The sequence below is a fragment of the Rhinolophus sinicus genome, linkage group LG12 (assembly GCF_036562045.2).
Source record: "Rhinolophus sinicus isolate RSC01 linkage group LG12, ASM3656204v1, whole genome shotgun sequence".
Classification (NCBI taxonomy): Eukaryota; Metazoa; Chordata; class Mammalia; order Chiroptera; family Rhinolophidae; genus Rhinolophus; species Rhinolophus sinicus.
In genome coordinates this window covers 30,297,452-30,313,538 of record NC_133761.1, presented here as the reverse complement: position 1 = coordinate 30,313,538, position 16,087 = coordinate 30,297,452, and the positions used below count along the sequence as shown (strand labels likewise).

Here is a 16,087-nt window from a genome sequence, read left to right as displayed (position 1 = left end):
ATGCTGTAGCCGTGTGCCAGCCAATGGAAAGGCAGGGATCTTCAATACAGGAAGCAGCACAAGGAACCTTATTAACAGAGTGTGACAAGTTTCTATTTGTTCAGTGCAGTCAGACGGGTGTGAGCTACGGTTGAGAGAAGGTGTGTTCTAAAGTGTGCCATAAATCATCTTCCATCATGACAACACTCCGTGTCACAAATCACTTCTAGTATACAGCAATTTCTGTCTAATAAAAGCATTATGGTGTGTCCTCATCCACCTTACTCACTGGATCTGGCACCGTGCGACTTCCGGCTCTTCCCCAAAGTCAAAATGATTCTTCAGATCATCGAGACAGGCACAACAGCATAACTAAAGGCACTCACAGAAGAGTGCTTCCAGAACTGCTTCAGAAAGTGGCAAAATGATGGGATAAGTGTGTTCGAAGTGAGGTGGGGGGGGCATTTTGAGGGGGATTAATGGCAATGTGTCTTTCACTGTAATAATTTTTTTATTTATTTAAACATTCACCGTATTGTTTGATCATACCTTGTAAATTAGTACCTTTATGACAGGAGAGTAAGGGAAAGATGTATGACCTGTGGTCATTGCACCTTTAGCTTCTACTTCTATGGAAGTAGAAAATGTACAATGGAAAGTATGTACCTAATTGTTTTAACGGAAAGACCTAGAAGTGATGCACATAATTTCTATTCATAAGCTCATGGGAGAAATTTAGTCATATGGACACTTAGCTGAAAGGAAGACTGGGAAATGTCTTTGTGTAGGCAGCCATGTGCTCACCTAAACACTGTTATTTTGTAAAGAAGGGGAGAATGGATAGGAGGACAACTGGCAATCTGGCAAAGGCATTAAGAACTATCCTTAAGCAGAACTGAAAATCCAAACTGATGGAAGTCAGTTGTTGGAAGTCAGGCAAGTCCTCTGAACACTTGCTACTGTCCCTACCACATTGCCTAAGGTCATCCTAAAGACATTGTGTGGCCTCTGACACTATGGCTACTGGAGGATTATTATCAGGAGTCCACAAGGGCCAACAACATGTTTCCCACCAATGTTGTTAGAGAATTTAAATTCTTTGGCATATCTTAGGCTTTCTGGCACACTTGATGAATTTTAGCTGGTCTTCTTCTACCTACAGTGACTTTATTTTAGGAAAACAAAAGACATGAATGCTGACATGTGGTTTGACAATAGAACAGAGTACCTAAAAATTTGGGCAGTCCTGGAAAAATAAGCACATTTGGTCACCCTGCCCATGTTCATATATTATGTCCTACTCTTTTAATAGTCCATTGAAGGGGACTTTGGGAATCAACTTCTTTTCCAATAGAGTTATTATCCACATAATTTGACACTTCTTTGCAAACTACTCTTGTGCAAAAATACATGGCACGAAAGCATAAAAGAAACAATAGTTACCTAAAATAGATTGCTTCTCAATTAAAATTTTTACAAGTCAATATAGAATGCATCTTTTCTAATACAAAAAGAAAAGGAAAAATTTCACAGCTATATCTCCACAATAGTCATTAAACAACAGTGTCTGGAATAAGACAAAGTCAAAAACATTCAGCAATAAAGAGCAGAAGAGAGACCACGCAATGAACCAAAGATAAATTCTTATCACTGGACTGCTCATGATAAGATTTTCAAAGGTAGTAAAAACATTAACCAAACCTTCATTGTTCTCAGCCTTCATCAGCAAAGAAATCCAGATTTCTTAAACTGATATTTGAGGGCCTTCAAAACTAAGATCCTAATCTCATTTATGAACATAGATGCAAAAATAATAAAGTAATTTTTAAACAATGCTTTATGTCCAAGTAAGTTCAAGTTTAAGTATTCAAAAGTGGTTTGACATCAGGAACTCTATTAGTACAATTCAATATGTTAATAGATTAAAGGAAGAAAATCGATTGCGAATCTCAATACTGTGTTTCCCCAAAAATAAGACCTAGCCAGAAAATCAGCTCTAATGTGTCTTTTGGAGCAAAAATTAATATGATTATTTTACTATAAGACCGGGTATAATATAATATAATATAATATAATATAATATAATATAATATAATACTGGGTCTTATATAATGTAAAATAAGATCCTGTCTTATATAATATAATATAATATAACATAACATAACATAACATAACATAACATAACATAACATAACATAACATAACATAACATAATATAATACTGGGTCTTATATTAATTTTTGCTCCAAAAAACACATTAGAGCTGATTGTCCGGCTAGGTCTTATTTTCGGGGAAACACGGTAGATGTTGAAAAGCTTTTAATTAAATTCGATCCCCATTGCTATTTAAAACTCCTAGTAGGTGCAATAGATGGAAACTTAGCTACTGGAACACAGCAGACATAGTACTTTGTAGTGTAGAGTAGTATTCCCACAAAGACAGGGAAAAGATGGCATTATCTTCTACCTCTGCTACTATTCTGAAGTCTGCTAAAAGTATTACTAAATCAATAAAATTGGTACAAGAAAAGTAGTATAAAGTTTGAAAGGAAGGATTAACTGTCATTATTTGTAAACAATATCATCATCCAGATAGAAAATGCAAGAAAGTTAAATGAGAAATTATAAGTAGACTCATAAGAAAGATGCAAAATCAACACACCAGAATTCTAGTCATTATTGTCACACAACCAAAAACACTAGAATATTTAGGCACAAATATTATCAGAAACATGTAAGATATTAACAAGATTGTAAAAATTTAGTGAAGGGCATAAAAGAAGACCAAAAGAAGTGGAAAGACATTCTGGCTGCTGAATAGATTTGTAATTGTATAGATATGAATTTTCCCTCACACTAACCTATAAATTCAATTAACTCTTAAAGTTTTAATTGAATTTCTTGGTAGAACTTGATTACTTATTTTAAAGTTCACATGTATGGACTATTTCTAGAAGACTAGATAAGAAGCTGGTAACATCATTTGCCTCTTCAGGAAGAATTAAATGATAGGATATAGTTTACCTCCTGTGTCTTTTGTATATAGTACTAGTGTGTTTCTTCCCTAGACAGCAAGCTAAATACAATTAAAATATAGGCTTCATGTGGGCGAAATCTATTTAAAAAGACAAGATGTTCTTGAAAAAAGGTGTAATGATATTAAATAGGAAAATATACAATTAATAAAGCCATAAGAAAAAGCTCTGGTACTGAGGCAGAAATAGTTGAACACAGAATAGAGAGTTAAAAGCGTAATCATGTATATATGGCAATTCACTTTATGGTAAAGGTGGCATTTTAAATCAGTGGGTGAGAGGGCGGACTACTACATAATTATGGAATCCCTCAGTTCCTTTGTACAGCTTATAGAGAAGCTGGGAATAGTGACCTCAGAGGATTCTTTGGAGGGTTAATTGAATTGATGTATGTAAAGTGTTAGGCAAAGTGTCTGACAATAACTGCTGCTAGTACTGGTAGTAATAGTAAAGGTATGATTGGAACTATCAATAAAAGATAGAATAGTTTAAAAACCCAACAGAAACACATACACATATTATTTATACAGTATTTATAACTCTAGGCCATTGGAAGTCTGCAACAAGCCCAGAATGTTTAATGTGGCCTTGAATCTTATAGTAATTTTTGCTTTTTGTAAGGCACTTTCTGTGTCATCTCGTTTAATCTTCTCAACACCTGAGCAACATTTTTTGTCTTTTTTTAATCACTCAAAGTATCATAAACAGAGAGCACAGGTGGGCAAATGCACAGGTTTAGCAGGGGATAGATTTAATGATGGGATCTAGTATGATACTGTAAATCTGTTTGCCATTTTTGCTTAAAGACTTTCCCAGGAAGTCTCTGAAATGACTTTTTTAAAGGTGGAGATGGGGTGGAGAAAGGGCTTACGTGATTATCATTTTGAGTAGTGTTTGAATTGCCTCCATAAGAAAGCAAGATGACCAGAACTGGGGGTTGTTGGCAGAAATAGTCATGGGGGTGGGTGGGTGGGTGGGTGGAGAGGCAGCAGCTCCAGGTCATCCCCCTCTAAGCAAGGTTGTGATGGATACAGAAGCATGTGGAGCAGGGGAAGGAGGAGAAAAGAGCCGTGTTTTTCGCAACTGCCGTTTTCATCGCTTCTTTGTATCATCACCTTCCCCCAATATTCAGTTTCTGGACACTGAGTTTCTTGTTCAGGGTCTCTAGGGATGGGTCAAGAGTAGAAGGCAGGCAGGCATCTTTGTGCCTGCCTTGACCTTTCTCCTGGTCCATTTCATGCCTCTGGACTCCTTCTCCATGTTAAGTGTCATCTTCCCCATAGCCTATCTCCCACTTCCTAATCCTTGTCACCCGGCCAACCCACATACCTGGGCCTCATCAGACCCTGGTGGCCCTTCTGCCTCTCGGTGGCATAGGGTACAAGCTCACAAAGGCTCTCTGGCTACATGTGTTGCAGAGCCCAAGGCGCTCTGTGAACTGGAGGATTTCCACAGTGCTTCAGTGCTCTGCAAATCTGAAAGCCGTTGGCTATACTCAATTTACAGTGGGATAGGGGGTCATAAAATGAGTTAAAAAATAATTGCTCTGGCATCTTTTCTTCCATGAAATGACATTCTCAGCTCTCAGCAGGGAGTTGAACTAAACCCAAAGTAGGAAACTGATATTTTAATTTGAATTGAAACTGAAGTCAAATAACAATATTATTCTGTCTTTGAAGTTTAAACTGGATCTGACCTGGACAAAATCCAGAAAATTCCTTACCCTATTCCTGCTCTCCAAAAACAACCCCCCAAGACTAGCCTAGCTTATTCCGAATTCTGAACCTGCTTCATGTTTTGTTATGTTTTTCCAACTGAGTAGAGTAATATGTTAAATAATTTTTTTTAATTGTTTTATTACCATGATAGAAACATGACCTTTTAAAGACAGATTCTATCTTTGCTTTTGAAACAATAATAAAATGAGTTGGTAAGCTTCAAGAGTTTTTTTAAATTAGAAAATTTTTTAAAACTGATTTGAAATTTGATTTGAAGTTCCATGCTGTATTTCTAATTTTTGTGTGTCTTTTTTCCAGTGATAGATTCAAGCAGCTACACAGAAAAAAATTTAAAAAATTAAACTTAATCAGCATTATTCTACCATATTTTTGCTGCTAGGTCTTTAAAGAATCTCAGTATGAGAGGGTAAAGTGGTCATAAATGCAGATTCCTTGAGTCAGTGGTGATATCTCCTCAAGACCTGGTACAGCATCTTGAACATAGCTGGAGCTCAGCATCTGTTCGTTGAGTGAATGAATCAAGAGAGAGGCCCTCAGCCTTCTATTCAAGGGTATATTTGCCTTTGTTGCATTGTAGTCCTTTGACTTCAGATTTTTTTTCAGTTCAGCCTTTTATTCTTCTAGACTCATCTATGGGTTGGTCTCTTTCAGCACTGCAACCACCTCCCTCACTCCTGTGAATATCTGTGCTATTCATTTTCTTCCTGACTTGTTAATTCATCAGGAGAGAGAAAGTGTGTGTGTGTGTGTGTGTGTGTGTGTGTGTGTGTGTGTGTTTTCTGAATATTTTATCTCCAATATAATTTTACTTTTTTTTGAATAACTCTTTATTAGAATAAAGAGTGACTACAGAGACGCCCCCAAAAATGTATACACATTTTAAGAAAGGAAAAAACTGTATTAAAATTGTAATACTCAATATATACCGATAACAAAAGATGAATACAAGTCATGTGCATACATTTTTTTGGCACCCCTGGTATACATGATCAAAGAAATTTTTTTGTTCTTTCGACAACTACACGTCGTAGGCTAACTTTTATGCTTCAGCTCAAAGTTTGACTTCGCAGATTTTTTCCATTTATTTCTTCCATATTTGTCTTTTACCTGTGGTTAACACTAGTGCCTCCCATTGGATATAGCTAATTGGGGCATCTTTCCCAAATTATACATGGAAACTCTGAAAAGCAGTGAATTGAAGAGAACTAAATTTTCCCCCTTTCATCACACACACACAGGTTGCTCTTTTGACATTGCTTCTTGAATTCTTTCTTTATTTCTGTTTCTAATATTTTCAATCACAATTCTAACAACCAGTGCTGCATAAGATTTACTCCAGTGAGAGCCTACATGTGCCTCTCTAGGGAAAGCCTAGGTGAGTAAATCCACATGTGGACAACCTTTGCACAGCACCCACATCTCTGTCCATCGAGACACTCCCTAATCCATTTCTTGCAGGCGTGGTGGGGCTGTCACTCAAGGTACCCTAGTCCCAGCCAAAGGTGAGCACATGACCTGAAGGAAGCAAACAGGAATCTTGCCCTGTAGAAATTAGATCTTGAGCCATGTGACACAGGACCCAAAATGGCAAAACAGTTTCCTCCCAAAAGACAGGGCTCCCATTACTTCCTGCTTCCTAGATCTCTGGAGCCACCGGGTCCCTGCTGAGGGGTTTTCTTGTGGTTCTCTGGGCTATTCCAATACATTTCTTTTATCTTCAGTTATCCGGAGCTCATTTCTGTTGTTTACAAACTAATAGCCCTGAGGAATACAAGGGGTTGCAATTATCTTAGAAATTCTTATTTCTTGTTATTGTGTTTTATCTAAGACTCTGCTGCAGCCACATAGATCAGTGTGGATCCTTCAGCCTTGCCATCAGATAGTTAGACTCTGAAGGCCACTTTCACCAGCCCCTTTCCAGGTACCTGAGCACCTACCTTTGCTTTGCATGACTACCATTGCCTTTGGAAGATGTGGAACTATCCTGTTTATATTAAAATCTGCTATCACTTTGGGATGACAGTACATTTTACCACCATTTGGAGATCAGTTGGATTTCTAGCCTTATTTATTTACTTAAACAGAAACCAGTTAAATCAGAATGGAATCAGCCTACTAGAATCCCTCGCACCTCACTTTCTACCTGGGCTCCCTCTGACGACAGGTGACCTTTAGGTGAAGTTGGCACAAAACAGCGAGAGACAGGACTGCTAGTTGGATGATATTTTTAGCACAGAGCAAGTCTTTGTGAAGCAGCATCACAGAGAGCTTTCATTAGGAATGTCAGGGATCAGTCTGCCAGCCTCCCCCTCCCTCTTGCTTCCTTCTCCCTTCCAGTCTTTATTTCTGCCTCTCTGTACCTTTAGCTGTCAGGCAATGCCTCCAGGGAAGGCTCAAGGACACCTCAAGGGCCTCAGGTCAGAGTCACCACAGCCCTTCTCCTGGCTCTTAGCTGGGCCTAAGGGATGGGCGTGGTGGTCCTAAACAACAACAGTGTTGTTTTGTCTTCAAAAGTCAGGCATCACCCACCCTCGCAGTTCTGAAGCATTCAGAGCAAACACTCAGCTTAGCTTGGTGTCTGCGTCTGGATCTGGTTCTTCTCTCCACCTTGGCTGATGGGATAAATAGTTGACTGCAGGATAGCAGAGCACATACAACTACTGCATGCTAACCCCTGGCCAGCATTAGGACACAAGAGTCATCTAAGCCAAGTGGAGAGAAGGAAGGTTTCCAGGGCTTTCCAGAGGAGGAAGCGTTTCTCACTGAGTGGCCAACAGCATGAGCACCGGATTCAAACAGATCTGGGCATACGGTCCAGCTTTGCTACTTAGCTGTTAGTTTAGGCAAATTACTTATGTTCACTGAGTCTGTAAGTAGAAATAATATTAATATTTATTTCATAGGATGCTTATGACAATTAAATGAGATAAAAATTTTAAAGCCTCCAGTCTGGAGACTGGCCCATAGTAAGAGAGTAATAAACATTAGCTATTATTTAATTGGTAGTAAAATCATCAGTATTTAGCTGCCAGGGGAGGAGCAATCTTATGTGTATTTGGTCAGCATTGGGACCTTTCTGGAAGCAAAGGCTGTGGGAGGGCCTCCCAGGAATTCTGGACTAGAGACCACAGTGGCGGCATCTCCACCCCCACCTACACATCACAACAGAGGCCAGCATAGGACAGACCAAAACCGAGAGGACTTGGCCCTTCCACCAACATCAGGCTCTTGCACAATCCCTGAGATTTAAAACCAGTCCTACGGAGAAGGAAGAGAAATGGGGGAACCCGTAGTTACATAAGTTTGAGGATGAGAAACAGTCACTTTCTATACCTGTAAAGGTCTGTCTTGGCAGAACTGAAGCAGAGACGCCTGTGGAGTGAAGCAAGCTACCACCCACCTGCACCCTATATCCCTCACCGTCCTTTGCCTTCACCCTTTTCTCCTTGAGGGAAGAAGGACGGTCTGGTCAGAGGAAAGGCGGGACACTGGCAGTCAGATATGGAGGACTAAAACTCTGGCCTTGATCCTGTAGGTCGTGAACTCTACAGCTGGAGCCTGGTGTGGCAGTGCCGAGGCTGATGACCAACTTGCTGGCAGAGCACAAAGCAGCTTGATAAGTGTAGGGACAGGATGGTGGAGAAGTGAGTGGAGAGGTGGGCGGAGTATGGATGGGAAGGAATAGATTGATTCTGCAGACATTCCTGAGTAAAAACTGTAGAGGACGCACAGAGGAGAGAAGTTAGAGAGGGTGGGGATTTTGAACGTGGATGGCTGAGAAAATGATGATGCCAGAAATTGAGATGTCAGGAGGAGGAATGGCTTGAGGGTGAGCAGAACTGATGAGTATGCCTTTAGTCAAATTAATGCGCTGATGGGCTGTCCAAGTGCCAATATCAGGAACACTATTGAAAAACTGGTTACAGGTCTAGAGTAGTGGTTCTCAAGCTTTTGGTGTCAGGGCTCTTTTACTCTTAAAAATTATTGAGAACTCGAAGAGCTTTTGATGAACTGGGTTTTATCTATCAGGGTTTTACTATATTAGAAATTAGAACTGAGACTAAATATTTAGTAATTTGTTTAAAAGTTACAATAACAAACCTATTATACATTAACATAAATAACATTACCATATTTTCCAAAACAAAATCTTAAGTGATTGCTTGGCATTTTTGCAAATCTCTTTAATGCCTCGCTTGATAGAAGACAGCTGGATTCTCAGATTGGCTTCTACATTCAGTTTGTTATGTCAAACTGTTTTAGTTGAAGTATATGAAGAAAATCTAGATTCACACAGACATGTCGTTGCAAAAGAGAGGATCTTATGGGCCCCTCTCCTTAGGGATCCTGGAGCAATACTTTGAGAATTGTTGGTCTAGAAAGAGGGCAAGGCTTTATTTAGATCAGGGGTGTCGAAACTTTTTTCAACGTTTTTCACCAAGGGCCATATTCGGTAAAATACACAAGCAGCCGAGCCACTCACTCGAGGTGAAGTACGTATTGCCTCACCTGCTTTACTTAAGTAAACTAAATATATTTTTGGAATTTGCTGCAGGCCAATAAAAAATGGATCGAGGGCCACAGTTGGCCCGTGGGCTGCAGTTTGGACACCCCTGCTTTAGATGAATGTTCTGAAGTAATCTGCCTGATGGTTTGAGAGCAGAAGAGCTCTTGTTGGGAGATGAGAGAGAGAGAAAAGGGCAGGGAGCCGAGATCTGAGCTTTGTTACATTTGTACAGTTGATCCTCACACTTCATCAATTCTGTATTTGCAAATTTGTCTACTTGCTAACATTCATTTGTGACCCGCAAGTCAATATTTGTGGCACTTTGGGGGTCATTCCCAAACACATGGTGGAGTGGATCAGTGAAAATTTGAGTCACACACATTCCCAGCTGAGGTCACACAGGGCAATCCTCTGCCATCTTGTTTCATTTCTCATACTGTAAACAAATGTCCTTTTTGCAGTCTATTTAAAGTCACTTTTTTCACATTTTTGTTCTTTTTTTTGTTGGTGATTTTACTGTTTAAGTGGCCCCCAAGCGTGGAGCTGAGGTTATATCTAGTGATCCTAAGTGCAAGTAGAGTATGACACAGAGGGAATCCTGTGTCAGATAAGCTCCGTGCAGACATGAGGTCTAGTATTGTTGGCCATGAGTTCAATGTTGATCAATATATTATGTATAATATAAATCAATATATGAAATCGTTTATTAAATAAATGAATATATTAAATAAGTTGTATTTAAACGGAAACACAGGTAAAACAAGGTTATATATTGGTCAATTGATGAAAATGCTGTGGACAGAGGTTCACAGAAACTAAACTGTATTTCCCCAGGTGCAATGGTTCAGTATCCATGGCGACTTTATGGAACATACTACGGTGAATAATGAGGGTCTATTGCACTTGGAGGTTAAGGGAAATCAGGAGAGAATACAGAGAGCCCAAGTAAAGTGGTTCCCCGCGAGAAGAGTTTCCAAACAGAGATACGGGTCAATTTGTCAGATAGCAGGGAGGAAATGTTTGGTCTGCCCTGTCTCCATCACCACACTGGAGGAGGCCCCATCACCTCCTGCCTGGACAGTTTTCTCCAAGCCTTTTTCCTACCTCTATAAATAAATAAAGCCTGGAGGCTTGCCCAGAGCAGAGTATGCATTCCTTCCTACGAATATAATGAGAGGATAAGGGCTGCTCTCCTCTACTATAAAAAGAGGGGGAAAGGAAAATATAAAGCAGCAGATGACAGAGATGAGCTGATTGAAAAAGGAGGGTTCTGAGGTATCTACACTGTCTCAGTACAGGAACTCTTTACTTTCCCAGAAGTGGACAGCGAGCATGCTCTAGGCTACAACACAAACCTTCTAGCCAGGAATTACTAGAAAAGCAGACATGTTTTGATGAACTCCAGGTTGAATGTGGCTAAAAGGAAAGGAAACCATCGCTCTCTCTGGTTTTAAGGTGACTTGACACAAGGTGAGCTCAGCTTCTCCTGTCATCAGTTAGACTCCATGGTCATGGCACACTTCCACCACCTGGTGACCACACACTCAAATTGCAAGGCCTGTTTTTAGAAGCCTGGAAAAGTCCTTTGGGTGAATGGAGAAAACCACTGAAATGAACTTATAGCAAACAGTTACTAATTCTTTTTTACCTAGAAATAATAAATTGGTAATTCTAGACCAACCTATAGTGGTCACTCTTCTCTGGGTTAGTGTACATTTCTTGGTGTGTTTTTTCACCAGTACCTGGATAGACAGTGAACTGTTCTTGGCTTGACAACAGATACTGAATAAAAGTAAACTGCTGCTCAACTGCAGGACCTAATAGCATTTTTTCCTCATGGGACCCTGAAGACTTATAAACCACACCCCAGAAGAAGCTTCCTGTGAAGAAAGAATTTGGTTTTGCTCCCCTGGTGTGATCTGAAAAGCCAAGGAAAACTCTTCTCTGAAGTGCCAAGGACCCTAAAATTCCTGCATTAGTAACTAACTCTATTTCCTTTCTAAGTATTCTCTTTGAAGATGTACACAGCTATTGTGAAGAGTGAGCTGTGAAATCCTTAACACTTTAGTGAGAATTACTCTCTTAGCCTTGCTCTTTGAGAGTCCTGGGAGCGGGCCTAAGGAAAGGGCCAAAAATGGGGAGGAGAAGGCTTTAGATAAGGTCTGGGGCCGAAAGGATCAGGGAGGACCCCCGGTGAGAGCCACGCACATGGTCATCTGCTTTACTCCAGCCTGCAGGAGCATTGACAAAACCCACTGGCCAGTTTATCAGCGGAAACGAAACGCTAGGGAAGACTGATAACCAAAGAAGGAGCTGGGTTCTCTAGCTGGGGGACATTTGTCTCTTTAAAGCAGTGTATGCAAGGCTTGTGAACCCAACCCACTCCACAGACATGAATTGTTTAATCCCAGTATTTAAAATTGGGAGATTTCACATAAAAATCTAGATGTCCAACTTTTTATGAAGAAAAAGAATAAAAAGGAGGGTGATGATGAGGAGACCAGCATTCTCCTCTGACAAGGACTTGCTGGAACTGAATGGGGTGCTCCACTCGAGAGGTGTGTTTGTCACAGTCTCCACAAGGCCCGCTTGTCTTACTCATGTTCCTGGGCTGGCTCCTGAAACCATGCGAGCTCAAAACGCTGCTTTCAAATGCTAATGGTAATAATGAAAACAATGGTCAAAATAATTTAAAAAATCAGTAATGACCAGTTACTTAATGCTACTACAAGCCAGACATTGTGCTAGTAATATGATCCACAAATTATCTCTAATTCTTAAAAAAACAAAAAAACAAACAAAAGATGTTTATACATTAGAGAGAAGGAAATCAACGGATAAGGGAGAGTTTCATATTCACATGCTCCTTTTCATATTTGTGTTAGAATACTGCCACTGCAGATTTTCTTGGGTATTTACTACGTATCTTGTATTTATTTGTCTGTATTCTCATTTCGTTAGAGACTCAGCTAAAAATGAATAGTGCTATGTTCCGTCTCAACATAAGCACTAATCTCTCTCTGTAGCACCGAAATTGCAACCACACTGTGCACCCTGCTTGGCTGCACCTCCTGTAATTCAAGATTCTGAGCCACACCCTCTGACCTTCCTTCCCTGTCCTGCCAAGGAGATGAAGGAATTTCTGTTTAGTCACCAAGACTTCTTTCCTAAAGCACAAATATTCATGGCCTTGTATTACTTTGCTAATTTATTAACACATACGCTGTATTTCAAATGAACAAGTGTGTTTATGCCAACAGGGAAAAAGAGAGGTGTTTCCATTCATGCCCATTTATTAACAATGGAAATCCATTTAAGCTGCTGTTTCTCAGACTGTGCGGGGTGATCCCTAGGGAGGCAGTAAAGAAAGCCTCAGAGGGCAGCAAATGGGGCTTTCCTTTGAATATAAACATATTCAGGACTCCTCAATTATTTGGAGTCCTTGCCACTCCCTCTAGACCAGTATAATAGAGATGTATCTCCACAGAGCCTTCTACACTCTCCATCCTGGTGTTTCAGGTAACCAAAAGCATGCATTTCTTTCATCTCTATGCTTTTCTTTCAGGGGAAAAGGAAATGTGGTGGGGAAATGAGCCTGTTTTTTTCATGTCATTAAATTAGTTGGGCCAGAAATTAGTTTGATCGTGTATTGTGTGTTAAATAAACTCCCCTGGTCACACAGTTTTTGATATTCCACAAACTTTGTAATTCCCTTTCTTTCCTTCCCTTTTTGTTTATTTGTTTCAATCCCAGTGATTTTCTTTTTATTCATTTTAACTTTTATCAAAGTTATCTATAATCATAGTCAAATACAAGGCTTGTTACAAAAAAATTACAGCACTCTCCCACTCCATTTCTTCAAATTCAACCACTTTCAAATCTCCAAACAACAATCTTATACTATATATCTTATTTATCAACTTCCTACTATGGAAGATAAAGATTTACTTTGATTCTCTCTCTCTCTCATCCTCTCTCTCTCTCTCTCTCTGTCACACACACACACACAATCCAACTCCCCAACTTCCCCAAATAATTACATCAATTTTGGTTAGATAAGTATTCAGTTGTTGAATTGATCAAAATCCAATCAGGAGACAGAAATCACAAGTAATCAAAAGAGGCAAAATTTAATATAAATTTAATATATTGTAGTTAATAAATATATTTAAATATAATATTATATTTAAGTATAATATATTTATTAACTACAATGTAGGATTATCTTACAGGAGAAAGAGAACTCCAAAGAACACCCTCGAGATGAGCAAGGCTATTCAAGGAAGAAACATCCCTCCTTAAGGCTGGGATGGCAGAGAAGTATACTGATTTGCTTCAGGCCAGAGCTGGGACACAGTCACTGAACAAGCAGAAGACACTGCTCCAGAGTGCAGGTGGGTAGAAAACTGCACTGCTCCAGGATTGGCAAGCAGAAAACCCCTCTCTGGAGAGCTGAGAAGCCAACCACCAGGGTCCTGGCATGATTCACTGGGAATCCAGTCATGGGAGTGCTGGGAAAACTCAATAGGAAGCTATGTATGAGGGGGCCTCTGTAACTTAATGGGGGTGAATGCCACTGGATGTCTCCCCAACCCACCCACTGCTGGCAACCAAACAATAGGAGCAAAAAGCGAAACAGAAAACACTAGAACCAGGAAGAAAAACCCCTTCCTCCTGCAGTGTCCCTCCAGTGCCCTCTAATGACAAAGTTTTTAACATCATGCCTGCTGCAGAGAAATAGTTAAAGAACCCTGATCCATTTTTACAGGTCAGGCAGGCAATGATGTATGAATTTGGAGCTGAGAGACAATAAATTGCTAATGAGCACAAATGTTTATCTTTTATGGTTGTAAAATCTTATTGACAGCTGAGCCATGTAGTATACTTATCACTTTGCCCTCCCTACTTGACTTTTTGTTTTCTCTCGAATTAAATTGACTTTGCTATTGTTTCTTTAATTATCAATCCTCAAACTCTCCCCTAGTTATGCCAATCTCCCTTCCTACAGGGGAGCGATAGTCTCAGTCTGAATTCTGGCAACATTTGGAGCCAGGACTACCAGTTAGGTGAGGGAGGCATGGCAGAAGAGACTATCATTATTATTTGAGCAAATTTATGCATTTTCAGTAGGATTTCCCACAATGGTCTTGGGGCCAGTTCACAGAGGCCATGGATTTTTTTTTTTCTCTATCATCTCTTTTCCCAAGGGTGATCTCACAAATGCTGTGCCCTCTCCTTTATCAACCCACTGCTCTCACAGCTACTCAGCATCTCATTTATTAATTAAAACACAGCTGTAAATAATGGCTGATAAGCATGAAGAGTGAGGCAACGCATTATGTTAAAGACAAGGAGAAGAACAGTTGTGATGTAGTTGTTCAGACCCATGCCATCAACCTCTAATCCCTTGAAAATTTCCCCAAACCTTTCTGGAATTTCCAAAGACAGCATTCTCTTTGTACTAAACTTTCAACTTCCTTCAGGACTATCATTCTAGATGAATAAAGCATGTCTTACTAAGTTGTATTGCTTTTTCCTTTTAATCACTAGTCGTATCTGAAAAGTATTCCTCATAACAAATGGATATTATTTCAACTACTTCTCATTGAAAATGCACATAGGCTGTTGCGCCAGCGCCACCTCTAGCTCGCCGAGCTCCAGCCGAAGGAGAAGGGGGGTAAGGTAAGTAAGGAGGACTCTATACCATGGCTCGTACAAAACAGATTGTCCGCAAATCTACCACTTGTAAAGCACCCAGGAAGCAACTGGCTACAAAAGCCGCTCGCAAGAGTGCGCCCTCTACTGGAGGGGTGAAGAAACCTTATCGTTACAGGTCTGGTACCGTGACACTCCGTGAAATTAGATGATATCAGAAGTCCCCTGAACTTCTGATTCGCAAACTTCCCTTCCAACGTCTGGTGCAAGAAATTGCTCAGGACTTCAAAACAGATCTGCGCTTCCAGAGTCAGCTATTGGTGCTTTGCAGGAGGCAAGTGAGGCCTCTCTGGTTGGCCTATTTGAAGATACCAACCTGTGTGCTGTCCATGCCAAACATGTAACAATTATGCCAAAAGACATCCAGCTAACACGCTGCATACGTAGAGAACGTGCTTAAGAATCCACTGTGATGGGAAACATTTCATTCTTAAAAAAAAAAAAAAAAAAAAAAAATCCTCTTCTTCCTGTTATTGGTAGTTCTGAATGTTAGTTATTTTTTTCCGTGGGGTCAAAAGGTACCTAAGTATATGATTGCAAGTGGAAAAATAGGGGACAGAAATCAGGTATTGGCAGTTTTTCCATTTTCATTTGTGTGTGAATTTTTAATATAAATGCGGGGACAAAGCATTAATGCAAGTAAAAAGTTTCAGTGAACAAGTTTCAGCAGTTCAATTCTATAACAATTATAAATAAACCTGTTAAATTTTTCTGGAAAAGAAAAAGAAAATGCATATAATTTCAACCAATCGAAAATTCAATTTCAACCAATTTCAACCAACCAACCTATAGCTAGGCTGGCTCTCACCACTGCTTAGAATTTTCTTTTTATAGTAACGTGATTTCTGAGTTTTGAACAACTGATTTAGAGACAAATCTTTGAATTTCAACTCATTTGTGAATTGGAAACTGCTCATTTTCAAGGTTTGACCATGAAATAGTAAAATTTGCTTTCACAGTATTAATTAAAATGTATTATTTAATAGCATACCACATATAACATAAATTTATGTATTAACTCGACAAATCTGTATTGCATCTAAAATTACTTGTATCACAAATATTTGTTTTGTTGCAATGCACACTTTTTAGTCCCTAGAAACACAGGGCAG

General features: G+C 39.6%; 1 pseudogene; it reads left to right on the top strand.

Annotated features, from left to right (window-relative positions):
- Positions 1-14,965: 14,965 nt before the first annotated feature.
- Positions 14,966-15,642, top strand: LOC109437256 (histone H3.3A; annotated as a pseudogene).
- The last annotated feature ends 445 nt before the right edge of the window (positions 15,643-16,087 follow it).